Source organism: Rhinopithecus bieti, unplaced genomic scaffold (assembly GCF_001698545.2).
Source record: "Rhinopithecus bieti isolate Rb0 unplaced genomic scaffold, ASM169854v2 scaffold_2723, whole genome shotgun sequence".
Taxonomy (NCBI): Eukaryota; Metazoa; Chordata; class Mammalia; order Primates; family Cercopithecidae; genus Rhinopithecus; species Rhinopithecus bieti.
Window position 1 is genome coordinate 1,860,638 of NW_016804119.1, and position 15,792 is coordinate 1,876,429.

Below are 15,792 nucleotides of genomic sequence, written 5' to 3' on the forward strand. Positions count from 1 at the left end.
GAGACCAGTGTGGGCAATTCAATCTGGCTCCGACTTCTGGGTTTTTAAAAGCTTTTTGGATGATTCTAATGTGCAGCCATGGTTAAGAACCACTTCTCTAGATAGATCAAAGCATCTATATTCAAAGGATATTCAAAGGATTGCAGGCAACATGCAGCAGCCTCAGGGAACTGCAAGGCTTTCAGTGTGGCTGGTGGACAGGATGGAGATGGAGATGAAGACAGGGAGAGATTCAGTCTTTAGATTCATCTGAGCCCAGATGGTCTCATCATCATTATCTCCGATGATGGCATCCTATCCCTCTCTACACACAAAGCTATCACTCCATACACCATGGTGGTACTGCCTTACAGTTAGGTACATGGTTTTCAGCATAAGGGAGGGGGTCTCAGCTCCTGCTCCAACACTTCTTAGCTCTGCAACCTTGCACTAGTTTCCTGTTATGGGCTGAATGTTTGTGTTCCCTTCCAAATTTATATTTGGAAGCCCGATTGTGGCTGTATTTAGTCATGGGGCCTTGAAGGAAGTAATTAAGGTTAAATGTGGTCCTGTGGGTGAGGCCTGAATCTGATAGGATTAGTGTTCTTGTAAGAGACACCAGCGAGCTCATGCATGTGAACTCTTGTACGCGCGCTCTTTTTTTCTCTCTCTCTCTCCAAAAAGAAGCGGGGAAAGAAGAGGTCCTGTGAGCAGACAGCCAGACAGCAGCCACCTACCAGCCAAAAGAGGCCTCAGAATGAAACCTAGCTTGCTAGCACCTTGATCTTGGACTTCTCAGCCTCCAGAACTGTGAGAAATAAATGGCTGTTGTTTAAGCCACTCAGTCTATGGTATTTCCCATCTGTAAAATGGATACTAATGGTCCTATCCTCATGCAGGTCTTGTGAGGTTTAAATGAGAAGGAAACAAAGTACTCAGCATGCTATCTGGTTCTCGGTAAAGGCTTAACAAGTGTCAGCTATTGCTATTACTTCACTTGTCCTCAAACACACCCTGTACCTTCACATTCTCTGCCTTTGTTCATCATCAGTTCAATTCCACAAACATTATTGGAGCAAGTCCCTACTGCGTGCCAGGCATTGTATGAGGTCCTGGGGATACAGAATGCAACAAGGCCTCGCTTCAAGTCCAAAGCCTGGAGTGAAGATGCTCCCCACTGCTGGCCTTGGTGAAGCTGTTTCAGATTCCATTTGGAATAAAGGGAATGATTCACAAGAGGAAATAGGAACTTGGTTTGAAACCTGTTTCACAGCATTGGGCTGCTGAGAAAATGAGTAAATCATAGGATTAGATCCAACAATTTCTCACAGTCTCCCTTGGTTTTATGGTATTCATATGGTAATAAAGTCCTCTCCCCAGCTTACCAGTAATTATCTGAGGCCCTCCAAACTAATACGGGTGTGTATTTCTTCCTTGACGATCACAGAGATTTTTTTTTTTCCCTTTGTGTTGGTTTCAGGTATAAGATAATCACACTCTAAAATGAAAAGAACTGTAAAGCAACTAAGCAAAAATGGAAGGGTCTTCCTATGCGCCAGTGAAATTCGGACAGGAGAGGGACAGAAACATTCCTGAGCCACGTGCAATCATCACTTACAGCAGGGGTTCAACTGACTCATGTTGGAAGAAAGCATAGTCATAATTTTATACTTCCTTTGGGGGTATAAACAGAGAATTACTTTCTTCATTTTGGGATGAGAACTAAGTTAGGATGAGGGAGTCAAAATGAGTTTGAGAAGATAAAATATGAAGAGTCCAAAATATCACCCAAAGTCCATACTGAAGCATGGAAAGGGACATCATGCCATGTGTTAGAGGCAACTCAGCTTTGGCTTGGACACTTTTACAGAAGCCGCCCTCCTCTGGCCTCCCCTAACACTCCATTTGTATCTCCATTACTGCCTTTGTTGGTTTTCTCTTTGTTTTTGAGTGTTTGAGTATGTTCCCTCCTAGACAGTGAGTTCCTTAAGGGAGAAATTCCTCTCTCACGGGTCCTTGCTGGTGTCTCCCAGGGCCTATCACAAAGCAGGTGCACACTCCCCACTCCCAGGCCCCCATGTCCCTAACTGCAGTGGGCGGCTGGGCACACAGAGGACGCAGATGTTCAACATTCGGCCTCGGATCCAGACATATCGTGCTTTTCCCTGCTGCTGGAAATTCCCACTCTGTATGGTTTTTCTTAATATCTTTGTGATTCTTCTCCTCATTCCATTGCAATCCTTAATTTTTTTTCCTCTTCCCCTGTATCATTCTCGACCTCAGAACTAACCTTTCTGTTTATAGCCACCAAGCTCCCTTTTCTTCCTTTCTTAAAGCATTTCTGCAAACCTCTTAAAGCTCTTTTACAGACATGAATGGTGGATGAAAGACACTGCAGAGGTGTTCACTAAAGAGTCACATTCTCCTTCCTCGGGGCCAGTAAGAACATTTAGGAGAGATGTGGATGTTCCTTCAGTTCATAGGCAGAACTTGCTCACATTGGGCCAGAGAGAGAGTGTGGAGCTCCTGACACTGGCCCTCCCACCACTGGGCTGTCTGGGCCAGGGCAGTGGTTTCCAAGCTTCATTCCCTGAAACCTGAAGCTTCCTTGGCCCTCCAGGCCTAAGGAGAGAATAAGAATGGGAGAGAAGAGTGATGGGGTCATACCTCCCGAATTTATGCTTCAAACATAGCCATTCTGCCTTCATCTGTCATACAGATTAGGCTTCTCTAAGAGATCCAGGAAGAAAATAAAAATGGTGCCACTGCTCAAATATTTTGTAAGCCACTGGAGTAGTGGGAAAAAAGAGCCAGTCATATCAACTGAATGTTGGCAAATCCTTCTGTTAAGGGTAGATTGGATTTGCATATTGGAAACCATCAAAAGCCACTTGGAGTCAAGCCTGGAGAAAAAATAATGTGAGCAGAGGAATAACAGTACCACTGGAAGGCAAAACAACAAGGATACCAACAGCATAAAGAGCAGGCTGCTGCTATGATATAAAAATACTGTCCGCATGTGTATGTGTGTAGTTCGTGAAGCACTCCCAGGAGAAACTCCCCAACCAAGCATCTGTGACGCTGTTGGAACAAGCACACAAACTGACCTTACAAGGTGATGACACTGAAGCTTGGAACTCACTTGTATGCATAAATTCTCCTGTTCATTATGAGTATGGCTGAGTGTTCATTACGAGTGTGGCTGAGGGTGTGTGTGCATGTCTCACTGCATGTTTCACTGCTTTGAAATAAAGTCCAAAATTTCTCTAGTCTTTGGAGAAAAAAAAATGCCTCACGATGTTTAGTCTGGATTTGAATGCTGCTCCAATGCTTACTGGCTGTGTGATCCCAGGAAAATCATTTCAACTTTTCTAAGCTCAGTTTCATCATCTATCAAATGGAAATAATAATATCACTTATTACAAAGGGATTTTGAGAAGTTTAAATGTGGTAAAGCATGTTAACTCCTCAGCATGAGAACTGGCAAAGAATAAGTTATCTTAATAGTTGTGGTTCTTAGTATTATAATTGCTATTATCATTGTCCTCTGACCTGAGCATACCTGACTCCAGCATACCTGGCCAGCATGCATTTAAGATCCCCTTCTCTCTTCAGTTAATAGATGAGGTCTTTAATTGACTGAGAAGCATTTGGGAAAAAAAAAAAAAAAAAAAAAAAAAAAAAAAAAAAAAAAACCAGTGAGGGGCAACTTTGCTAACTCATCCGATGACTCACGGGAAATCCAGAATTAGAACAAAAAGTAGAGGCAGTTTGGTCAGCAGGGCATGGGGAGGACACACATTAAAGCCCCAAGCATTTTGGTGGGTGGAGACATTGAAAAAAGAGGTAGGGAGGGTCCTGGAAAGGAACATGGAAGATGCTGAACCTGAGGGCATCTTAAAATCACAAGTTCACTGAATGTCAGAGTGAGATCTGTGAGAACCCTCATTCTAGTCTACACACAGTGAGGTCCAGAGAGGTGAAGTTTCCTGCCCAAGGTGGCCCAGCTCCTGGGTGGATGAGCAGTATTTAAGCACTTGCTTATCTCCTGATTCAGGAGCCACTGACTTTTTCCTGCCACCTACCCTATTTCCCTGCCACCTACCTTATTTCCCTGCCACTCAGAGGGCTCTGTCTGAGCTAAAAGGGTTTACGAGGGTCGGGCAGGGTGGCTAAGCAGCCTTCGCCCAGTGCTCTGAAAATGCTCTGGTTTTTCAAGTCTGCAGCCTCAAAGCGTAGCCTGCAGTAGTTCTCCTGTCTCACCTTCTACTAAAAATGTTCACTCTGAAACTTGTAACAGTGTTGACCTCTGACAAACGGCACATCCCAGCTGTTAACATTATTCGGCTTACAACAGAAGTTGCCCTCACGACCCTTGTAGCCAGGCCCAGGGAGGAGGTGACACTGTCAGGGCCAGGCCTCAAGAAGAACAAAGAGAAAAGTCACCTTGGCACTCAAGGTCTGGGAACGGCTGATGGCTCGATCAGGCTCCCTGCAATCACTCCCTTCTGTAACCGTGGGTTGGAGACATGAATGTCGCCACTGGACTCGCCAATTAGGCCCAGCCATGGGGCTGCGGAGCCCCACACAAGGAATCCCTATTAGCAATTAGCTGATGGAGGATCACTTTATACCAGGGCTTATTTTTAGCACACTGTCACCTTTCACTGGGGCCAAACCTTTTGTACCCAATCCATACCTGAGTTGCAGGACATTGCATTTCAAACCTCTGTTAATTGACTTCATTAGTTAATGTGCTGCTCCTTGAATCCTGGGGGTAAATGAGCAGATGAAGAAGACTAATTTAAAGAAAGTCTGCAGACAACAGAGGAGGATGGATGCCCCTGCCCCCACCCTGGCCCCCATGGAGCCCGTGTCAAGGAGCATCAAATTCTCCCCAGGCTTTACTCCATTAGTCATCCCTGAATCCTCTATAATGAGCTTAGGTAATTTCCTGTTTTTCCAGGTTTTTATGAAGGGAGATGTCGTAGGAAGTACAAAGACTGCGTCTGTATCTGAACCCCAAAGCAACTTTCTTCACCAGCACCTGCTTGCCAGCTCATTTCAGTTCAGTTGTTTCACTTCTCAGGTTCCTTGCCTATATGTTGGGAAAAATTGCTGCCTCACCCATTTCTCCCCTTTACACAGCCAGCCAGGTAGTTCTGAGGAGCAAAGCCCTGCTAAGGAGAGTGTGATTAGCTCCCTGGGGTGATAATGGAAGTCATTCACTCTGTGCTTTTTCTTTGTGGCTCCTGACTTATCAGGACCCTTAAGAGCCAAAATATATGAGAAATAGGTTCTGGGGCTTCAGCCCTCTAAAAGCCTCATTCATTCCACATGCACTGAGCCTGTGCCAGGTTCCCTGTAAGTGGACAGGTATAGAGAAATCCCAAACAATCCCCACACCTCCCCCACCGCCCACCACCCTACCAAAGCCACAGATGAGTGGCAGCATCATACAACTTAAATGCCAGGGCCTGGCCTCATCCTAGAACAGCGTCTACCCCAGCCTAGGGTAAGAGGACCACAGTATCAGGTACCTTTTCCTGAAGGAGGGGCCCTCACAGCTGCTTTGTTTGCAAAGATTCAGCCAGTGAAGGAAGGGAAGTGGCTTTCCTAGGTGTTGAAAAGAGGATGGGGAAAGGCTGGAACATCTGGGGAAGGGCAAGCAACACTGTTCGGCTGGACATGGAGAACAAGGGTGGACCTGCAGAGGTGGGATCTGGGCAGGTGGCCCAAGGCCAGACTGCAGAGAGCCCGGAATCTTTCCTGAACGGGAGGGGAGGTGAGAGGTACTGGGATTTCAACAAGGGAAGAAGCAAGATGAGGCACATGTCTTAGGAAGATAACTGTGGACAGAGTCAAGGGCGGAAAAGGCCTGGGCAGGGTTAGCACAGATGCCTTTGGAAGCTGCTGCACAGAGCTGGGCTTGGGGAGCAAGTCGTCTGGGCAGGAAGTAATGGGGGCCTAAACAATTTCAATCCATCATAACACACAGTGTGAAGATATGCAAAGCTTTAGAAGTGAGATCTGAAAAGAGAAAGCGGGCAAACGGAGTACTGGGTGCCTGATTCCAGGAAGGTGTCCCGGTCTGCCAAGTTCCTTCCCAGGCTGAGTCCTGTCATTGTCATGGCATCTTCCTGGATTTGTCAAGTAAGGCTTGAGCCCTGACAGACCTTCTGGAAGAAGTCCATTTTCAGTTTGCCAGCCTTAAAAAAAAGAACAATAACTGGATCCTAGAACTCACTCTGGAGAGCACTGAAATGAACATGTGGGATCCTATTCAGAACATGTTTGCCTTGAGTGTATGGAATCTGCGTCAACTTCACTGAAAGCCCCTCTCCCTTGCAGGCTAAGCTGGATTCTGGGGCCTTCCACTTCTCTCCAGGAAGTGAGGGTAATCATGCGTATGTGTGAGGAGTCAGAGGATGAAGAGTGAATGAATGGAAAATAATTGATACAATGTTAGGCTAGGCACAGAAAACAGGAGACCCCTAACAGAGTTCCCTGATTCTTACATGCTTGACATGTGTCCCCTCTTACTTCAAAGCCACCAACACCAAACACATGCACATGTGCATACATTTGCATGGTATTTGCATTTTGTGAGGTTTTCTTGGGAGGGGACCTTTCCAGAGAGCCACAGATCCCCCAACACTCACCTCTTCTTCTCATCTACCAGCAGGAGCTGGCCTGGACCATATAAGCTAGAGGACTCATGTAACTTCTCTTTCTTTAAGGTACTTTCTGGAGGTGGAGCAATTAATCCACAACTCAGCCCAGGGAAGCAGACAGCAGATCGTCATTTCACTAATGAGATTGCTGAGCCGTGGCTCGGAGTGCGTGGGCCTGGCCAGGTGGAAACTTGATGCTGGCAGGAGGGGCGTTAGAATACTCAGCTACCTCAGCCTGTGGTGGAGCACACAGCCCTGCAGGACTCAATGCCTTTAACCCTTGGATTTTCACCCAACACTTTTGCAAATCTCTTTCCTCAAATAAACCGTCCCCCATCTGCATAATATGGAAGCTAAGTAGATCACCCACAAAGAAAAGAGAACAATCCTGTATAAAAGGAGGCAGTCAGATAAAATAATTCCAAAGTGTCTTGAGGCAAATGCAGATCAGAATACAGCATACTGAAGATGGATCCTTTTAGACCCACTCCTTCTGCTTGTGTCTGGAAAGCCCAGGCCTGCTGGCATCAGCAGCGACATTTCAATTCTGCCAATTTGATCTGACCACGTGGATTCTCTCTCTCCGATACATCAGTTGATAATGAAGAGACAAATGTTAGCAAGGCAGCCCTGGTCAATCCCAAAGTCCTTAGATGCAAAACACAGGGAAGGTGGTAATCATCTCAGGAGGAGACCCCAGATGGGTTCATTAAAACCATTATAAGAAATCCCTATCTCCCCCAACCGCACCTCCACAGAAACCTTGGCCCTGGTGAGTGAGTAGGGATTGCAGGGGCTTCCCTTGCACCAGTTCTTTCTGTTTAGGAGGGAGGACATGGCTCAGCTCACTACTACCACCTACAGCAGCAATGGCAGCAGCAATTACCTTTGAAATAATCCTCACTCGCACACCACATACTTGTTATGAGTCTGTGCCTGGAAGTAAATATCACTTCTGTTTAGGTGACCATGTATCCTGGGTTTCCCAGGACAGTCTGGTTTATGCCTGTTGTGCTGAAACCACATTTGATTAGTACCTACTGCCATGCTGAAAAGCATCTTGTTTGGGCAATAAAGTGTGTGGTTACCTAAGTTCTACCAAGTTGTTTCAAAATTGGTTGGAGGGGGGGAAAAAAAACCTATAGAGCCACCAACAATTAAGTTATAAGATTACTTTTCCAAGATCACAATGACTCAAAGTTTTCCCTCATAGATGCTATATATTTAGTTTGAGGTACTGGTGAGGAGGGGGTCGTACATGCAATTTAGTGTTATAAGATTAGACAAGCAGGAATGGTATTCTGTACCCTTATGAAATCACAAACACATGTCAGTTTAACAAAGCATCCTCTGTTTAAAATAAAATATTATGTTAAAATATATTTATACTTATTTTAAATGCTTTCCTATGAAAATATTTTCCTGATTTTAAAGAGATAAAATTCGATAATAGAAAATTAACCATTTTAAAGTATACAATTCAATAGTTTTTAGTGTATTCACAGTTGTGTATGACCATCAAGACTATCTAATTCCAGAACACAACCCCAAAAAGAAACCCCATAGCTGTTAACAGACAGTCCAATTTCCCTCTCCTTCATCCCCTGGCAACCACTAATATTATTAATTTTCTATCTTGATGGCTTGGCCTATTTTGAACATTTCCTGTGAATGGAAGCATATTGTGTATGTCATTTCATGTCTAGCTTCTTTCTCTTAGCATAATGCTTTGAAGGTTAATCCATGATGTAGCATGTATCAGTATTCTACTCCTTTTTATAGTTGAATAATATTCCCCTGCATGGAGATACCAGATTTTGCATGCCTATCGAACAGCTAATGAACATTTGGTTTGTTTCCACTTTTTTGCTATTATGAATAATACTGCTATAAATATTCAAAGTTCAAGTTTTCATGTGAACATATGTTTTCAATTCCTGGATATATACCTAGGAATGGAACTGCTGGGTCAAACGGTAACTCTATGTTTAATTTTTTGAGGTACTGCCAAACTGTTTTCCACCGAGGCTGGATCATTTTACATTCCCACAAGCAATGATTAAGAGTTCTAATTACTTCACATCTTCTTCAATCTTTCTTGTTTTCTTCATCATCATCGTCATCATTATCATCATGATCATTGCCAGCCTAGTAGATATAAAGTAGTACCTTCCTGTGGTTTTGATTTGCATTTTCCTAATGAATAATTTCCATGTGTTCTTTCATGAACATCTTTTTGCAGTGGCCTTTTGTATATCTTCTTTGAAGAAATATCTATTCACACCCTTTGCCTATTTTATTTTCATTTAATGATTCAGTTGTCTTTTTGTAGTTGAGCTTCAACAGTTCTTACATATTTTGGATACTAATCTCTGATGAGATCTCCTATAAACAAATATGTTATCCTATTCTGTGGGTTGCTTTTCACTTTCTTGGTAGTGTCCATTGATTCACAAAAGTTTTCAGTTTTGCTGAAATCCAATTTACCAAATTTTTTCTTTTATTGCTTATTATGTTTTTGGTGTCACACTTAAGAAACTATTGCCTAATCCAAAGTCCTGAAGATTTATACCGAAGTTTCTTTCTAAGAGTTTTGTAAGTTTAGATTTTACATTTAAATCTTTCGTCTATTTTGAATTCCTTTTTTGTACATAGTATGAGGTAAGGGTCCAACATTATTCTTTTGCAGGTCGCTATCCAATTGTCCTGGCAACAATTGTTGAGAAATTATTCTTTCCCACTTGACACCCTTGTTGAAAATCAATTGACCATACATGTATGTATTTCTGTGTGGACTCTCAATTCCATTCCATCATTCCATATGTCTATCCTAATGTCAGCACTACACTGTATTGATAACTGTGGCTTTGTAATAAGTTTTGAAATCAGGAAGTGTCCTCCAACTTTGCTTTTTTTTTTTTTCAAGAATATTTTGGCTATTCAATGTCCCTTTCATTTTCATGTGAATTTTAGGATCAGCTTGAATTTTAGGATCAACTGCAAAAAAAGCAGCTGGAATTTTACAGGGATTGCATTGAATCTGTATATCAATCAGGGGAGTATTGCTATTTTAATAATATTACGTCTTCCAATCCATAAACATAGAAGATGATTTCTTTCAAAACTCTTTTGTAGTTTTCAATGTACAGGACTTTCACTTCCTTAGTTAAATTTATTCATAACTATTTTATAATTTTTGATGCTATTTTAAGGGGCATCACTTTCTTAATTTCATGTTTGGATTTTTCATTGTAAGTGTACAGAATACAACTGATTTTTGGATATTGATCTTACATCCTACAACTTTGTTGAACTCATTAACTCTAATAATGTGTGTGTGTGTGTGTGTGTGTGTTTCTTTAGGAGTTTTTTAGAAAATCATGTCATCCACTAACAGAGGTAGTTTTCACTTCCTTCTTCTAATCTGGATTCTCTCTTTCTTCCACTTCTCTCCTTTTCACTCTCTTTTCACCTAATTGCCCTGGCTAAAATTTCTGGTAAAATGTTGAATAGAAATGGTGAGAGAAAACATCCATGTCATGTTTCTGATATTACAGGGAAAGCTTCCAGTCTTTCACACTTAAGTATGATGTTAGCTGTGGGTTTTTCATAGATGCCTTTTATTAGGGTGAGGAAGTTCCCTTCTATTTCTAGTTTGTTGAATGTTTTTATCATGAAAGGATGTGAGATTTGCTTAAATGCTTTTTCTGTATCTATTGAGATGATCACATGGGTTTTCCCCCTTCATTCTATTAATATGGTTTATTACATTGATTGACTTTCATATGTTGAACCAACTTTGCATTTCTGGGATAAATTCCCATTGGCTATAATGTACAGCCCTTCTAATATGCTGTTGGATTCTGTTTGCTAGTATTTTGTTGATAATTTTTGCATTTATATTCATAAGAGATATTAGCCTGTAGCTTTCCTTTCTTGTGATCTCTTTTTCTGGTTTAGGTATCAGAGTAATACTGACCTCATAGAATGAGTTAGAAAGTGTTCCCTCTGCTATTTTTTTGGAAAGATTTTGAGAAGGATTGGTGCTAATTTTTCTTTAAATATTTGGTAGAATCCATTGATGGAATCATCTGATCCTGAACTTCTCTCTGTTAGAAGTTTTTTATTGCTAACTCAATATATTACTTGTTATAAGTCTAATCATGTATTCTATTTTATCTTGAATGTCAGTTTTGGTAGTTTTTATATTTCTAGGATTTTATCCATTTTATGTAGGTTATTCAGTTTGCTGGTGTATAGTTGCTCGTTACATTCTCTTAAAATCCTTTTGTATTTCTGTAAAATTGATGGTAATGCCCTTCTCTCATTTTTTAGTAACTTTACCATTTTCTTTTATTTCTCTTCATCAGACTAGCTAAAGGTTTGTCAATTTTGTTAATCTTTTCAAAGAACCAACTTTTGGTTTTGTTGATTTTTTTTCTATTTATTCCATTGATCACAACTCTAATCTTTATTATTCTTTTCTTCTGCTTGCTTTAGGCTTAGTTTGCTCCTCTTTTTCTAGTAACTTAAGGTAGAGGTTAGGTTATTGAGTTCAGATTTTTTTTTTATGTAGGTCAGGTGTCATAGTGACAAACTATCTCAATTTTTATTTATTTGGAGGTTTCTTCATTTCTCATTCACTTTTGAAGGATAATTTTGCAAGATACAACATTCTTGGTATACAGTATTTTTTTTTTCCAGCACTTTGAATGTCATCCCACTGCCTTTGGCCTCCATGATTTGTGATGAGAAATCAACTGATAATTTTACTGAGGATTTCTTGTATATAATGAGTTGCTTCTCTCTTACTGCTTTTGAGATTTTCCATTTGTCTTTGGTTTTCAACAGTTTGATTATGATGTATCTCAGTGTAGATCTATTTTAGTTTATCTTACTTGGAGTTCACTGAGCTTTTTGTATGTATAGACTGATATTTTTATCAAATTTGTAAAGTTTCACCATTATTTCTTCAAATCATGGTTCTACCCCTTTCTCTCTTTTCTCTCTTATGAGATGCTCTTTATGGATATGTTTACAGGCTTAATGTCCTCTGGTCTCCTAGGCTCTGTTAATTTTTCTTCATCCTTTTTCTTTCTTGTTCCTCCAACTGGATACTCTCAAATTACCTGTTTCAAGTCTTCTCATTGTTTCTTTGGTCTGTTCAAATCTTCTGTTAAGCGCCTCTAGTAACTTTTTCTTTCAGTTACTCTACTTTTCAATTCCAAAACTTCTATTTGGTCCCATTTTATAATTTATATCTCTTTATTGATATTCGCTATTTGGTGAGGTATTGCTCTCATAATTGACCTTAACTCTTTAGACATAGTTTCAGCTTTTTCAATATATTTACGATAGCTGATTTAAAGTCTTTGTCTAGTAATGAACTCATTTTCACTTTCTCCCCTTCTCAAAGACAGTTACTGTTGATTCCTTTTTTTGTTTGTTTTGTTTTTCTTTCCTGGTATGGGCCACTGATGCTTCTTTGCATGCCTTGTAATTTTTTAATTGAAAATTGAAGATTTTGAATATCATAACGTGGCAACCCTGGGAATCAGATTCTCCCTCCTCTCCATGGTTTGCTATTATTTTTTTTGTTGTTTATTGACTTTTCCGAATTACTTCCATAAAATCTGTATTCTGTCATGTGTAGCCACTGAATGCTTAGTTAGCTTAGTGGCCAATTAATATTTGAACAGAAATATCCTTCAATACTTGGAACTAATAAATCATCCACTCCTAGCCAAGGGGCTCTGTGTCCTTTGTGTGTGGGGATGGGAGGATACCTTCAACACTCAGTCAGGCAGTTTACTACTCAGCCTTTGCCTTCACTTACTGACTATGCATAGCCTAATGGCCAGCCAGAGGTAAGAGACTGGGGCCTTCCCGCATTTTTCCTGAGTATGTGCACAGCCCTGGGCATGTGAATATTCTTCTAAAGACCTTATTCCCTACAGCATGTCATTCCCCAGATTTCCTTCCAAGTTTTTTGGCTAGTCTATTGTTTCCTCCAATTGTTATCCATTGCCTTAGACAGCAGAGAAGAATGTTCAGACCATACTCCCTTGGGAGCAGCTCAGTATAAAGCAAGTTCCCAGTCAGGAGAGACAAAAACATGTGTCTAGTAGCATGTCTTCAAGGCGGCCACCAGATAGATCAAATTAGAATGGTCTGTAAATAAGGTCCATTCTGCTCCCTCACATGCCTGCACTGGGAATGTGGGTTGTTATTTCAAGGCTGCTGCTGAGCTGGGAGTGGAGTATGGCATTAAGGTAAGTTAAGACACCAGTTTTGCTCTTTTCATTAAGAATTGACTAAGGTTTTTTGTTTTTGTTTTTAAATAAATGCTTCCCAGAGTACTTCAAGCATTTGGTTACATTCTAGAGTTCTGAAAAAGCAGATTCTGAGAGTTATTGCCACTTTTTTTTTTCTAGCTTTTATAGAAGGGTCAACTTTTGGGATTCCTTATTCCACCATTTTCTCTGACATTACTTGTTGTTTTGTTTTGTATTTTCAAAAAGGCGAGGCACCTCTTGCTTCTCCTGGATGTCATGGGAAGCTAGCTACCTTTACAGTCCTTGAAGAAGACTGGAGGGTGGGGAGTGGGGTTGGGGTTTCTAACTGTAAACTAAAAATAAAATTCTTAGTGCCACCACCCCTACAGCCAACTGAATGGCGCCTCCTCTCACCCAAAGGGATTTCAAAGAAACCTGCAAAACTAGTTCAGGCCACGATAGGAAGGAACTAGGAAAGAGTGGTTGGACATGTTTCATTATACTCTGTTCCCTTTGGAATCCAGGCACAACTGACCAGCATTAACAATAAAACAGAGATCTTAAGACTAACAAAATAGACTCTTTGTAGCAATAAGATACCAAATTCCAGCCTGATTCTAGTATAGCATCACATGACATAGCAGGTCCTGAAAGTATCAAAGTGTTTTACCCCAAAATGTATTTCTTTGTCACATTTTGAAATAGTCCTGCAAAGCTGTCTCTGGTGGGGAAAATTTACATTCTATAGAGAATCCTCTTCCCTTTCTAGTATTTTCCTGATCTGGGAGAGATTTAACTAAGAGTCTGGCACCTTTTAAGGTCTGATGAGAGACATATACCCTCTATTCTCTCTGAAGCCTGCTACATAGAGGCTTCATCTGCATCATAAGAACCTTGGTCTCCATAAACCTTTATCTTAACCCAGACACTCCTTTCTATTGATTCCAGGTCTTTAGCTAAGAACTCTTTCAACCAATTGCCAGCCAGAAAATCTTTGAATCCACCCAAGACCTATAAGCTCCCACTTTGAGTTGTCCTGCCTTTCCAGACTAAATAAATGAATGGATACATACCTCAAATGTACTGCTTGATGTCTTGTGTCTCCTAAAATGTATAAAACCGACCTGTAACCCAACCACCTTGGGCACATGTTCTCAGGACCTCTTGAGACCCTATCTTGGACCATGGTCATTCATATTTGGCTCAGAATAAATCTCTTCCAATATTTTACAGAATTTGGCACTTTTTGTCAACATAGAGAAGAGGGAGAATTTATAATTTTTGATTTGTATATTTCACAGCAAAATTGTAACTCTGCTGTGTTTTTAACTCCTCAATACTCCTGGATCTGGAATGTACTGGGGATAATACCAAAAACTGTTTCTGAGAATAAGTCGTTAGGATAAGAACCAAGAAGTGAAGAACAACTACAGAGTTTCTCATATACAATTATTTTCTGATTTACTTTATAAGAACATATAGCACCCCCATTGAGTAATGATAATTAACAAGATGCTTTTGTTTCTTTAGGTTTTAAAAATTACACTTTCCCTACGAAACTAGATTTAAGCAATGGAATATCTTCAGGATAATACTAATAAAGAGAGGTTGGAGAAGGGTACATTCTAGTTATATTTTTGTTGTTTTTAAAAAAGAATCGTGACAATAGTAATAGCAATTAATTACTTTTACCAATAATGCTAATTATTTTATTTAATATTAGTATATTAGTATAATAATAATCATTATAATTACTACTGACAGTTACCTACTTACAAGTCTTATTGGAGAGAGTGGGGGAATATGGACACATAAATACACGCTATCTAAGGTCTGTCCACAAACAATTTACACAATATAGTAGGTAACACACAAATAATAAGGCACTGTCTGTAATAACCAGTGCTACTCAAAGTTCATTTGGAGCAGAGCTGATTTGCAAGCTTGTTGTCATTGGCTTGAGACAAGATAAATACAGAAATTGAGCGTAGTGTTTAGAAACTTATAGCACTTTGACAATGGGGCACAACCCCTCCAAAGTGAAATGTGTTATCTGTGATGTTTAATAATAATAAGCCTGGGCTTGTATTACATATGTCTTTTTTTTCCTGTTTCATTCTTCCGGTAACTCATTTTGATTGTTTCCTTCTTTAACAAAAGTACTGGTCTGCAAATAAGTTGGGAGGGAGAGGGGAGGAACTAGTGCTTCACTATAGATAAATGTCAGTTTAGATGATCTATGCTGTTTGGTTTGGGAAATGAAAGGTTTGGGCTACATTTATTGTTTGAATTTGGAGGGACAGAGAGATTACTAGGGACTAGACTGGTTTGAGCAGGATTTATGGAACAAGTGTGACTTCACATTGTTACAAATTATAGGTGAAGAAAGAAGGAAAATTCCAGGATCAAGTTTCCTAAAATGTGGAAATAAACTGTGGAAGTTCTCCTAAGGTTTGTGTCTTTCTTGTCTGAATATAAGAATCTTTTTCTATTATGATGGGTGAGATCAAGAAGTGAATTAAAATATTTTAATTTCCTCCTTGGTTTTGAAGTTCTTTAAAGGAGGGATTTAGAATTTAAATAGTATGGTTATTAGTATCTTTGAGTGAAGGAGAAAGCATAAATTAAATGTCTTCTCATTTTTAAAATTAGGTAGAAAAGCTTACTCCCACCTAAGAAAAGGAAGAACTAAATTAAAATTCGTTTCGCCCTGAGAGCAATCAGTATATCTAATCCAAACTGAGAAAAATGAAATCCTTTTTAAATTTTAGTACCTGTATGTTCAAAAGCCATAATTCTGTTTGGAAATCTATGAAGGTACATTTTTCTCATATATGAAAAATTAATCTTGTGCTGAGGCTAGG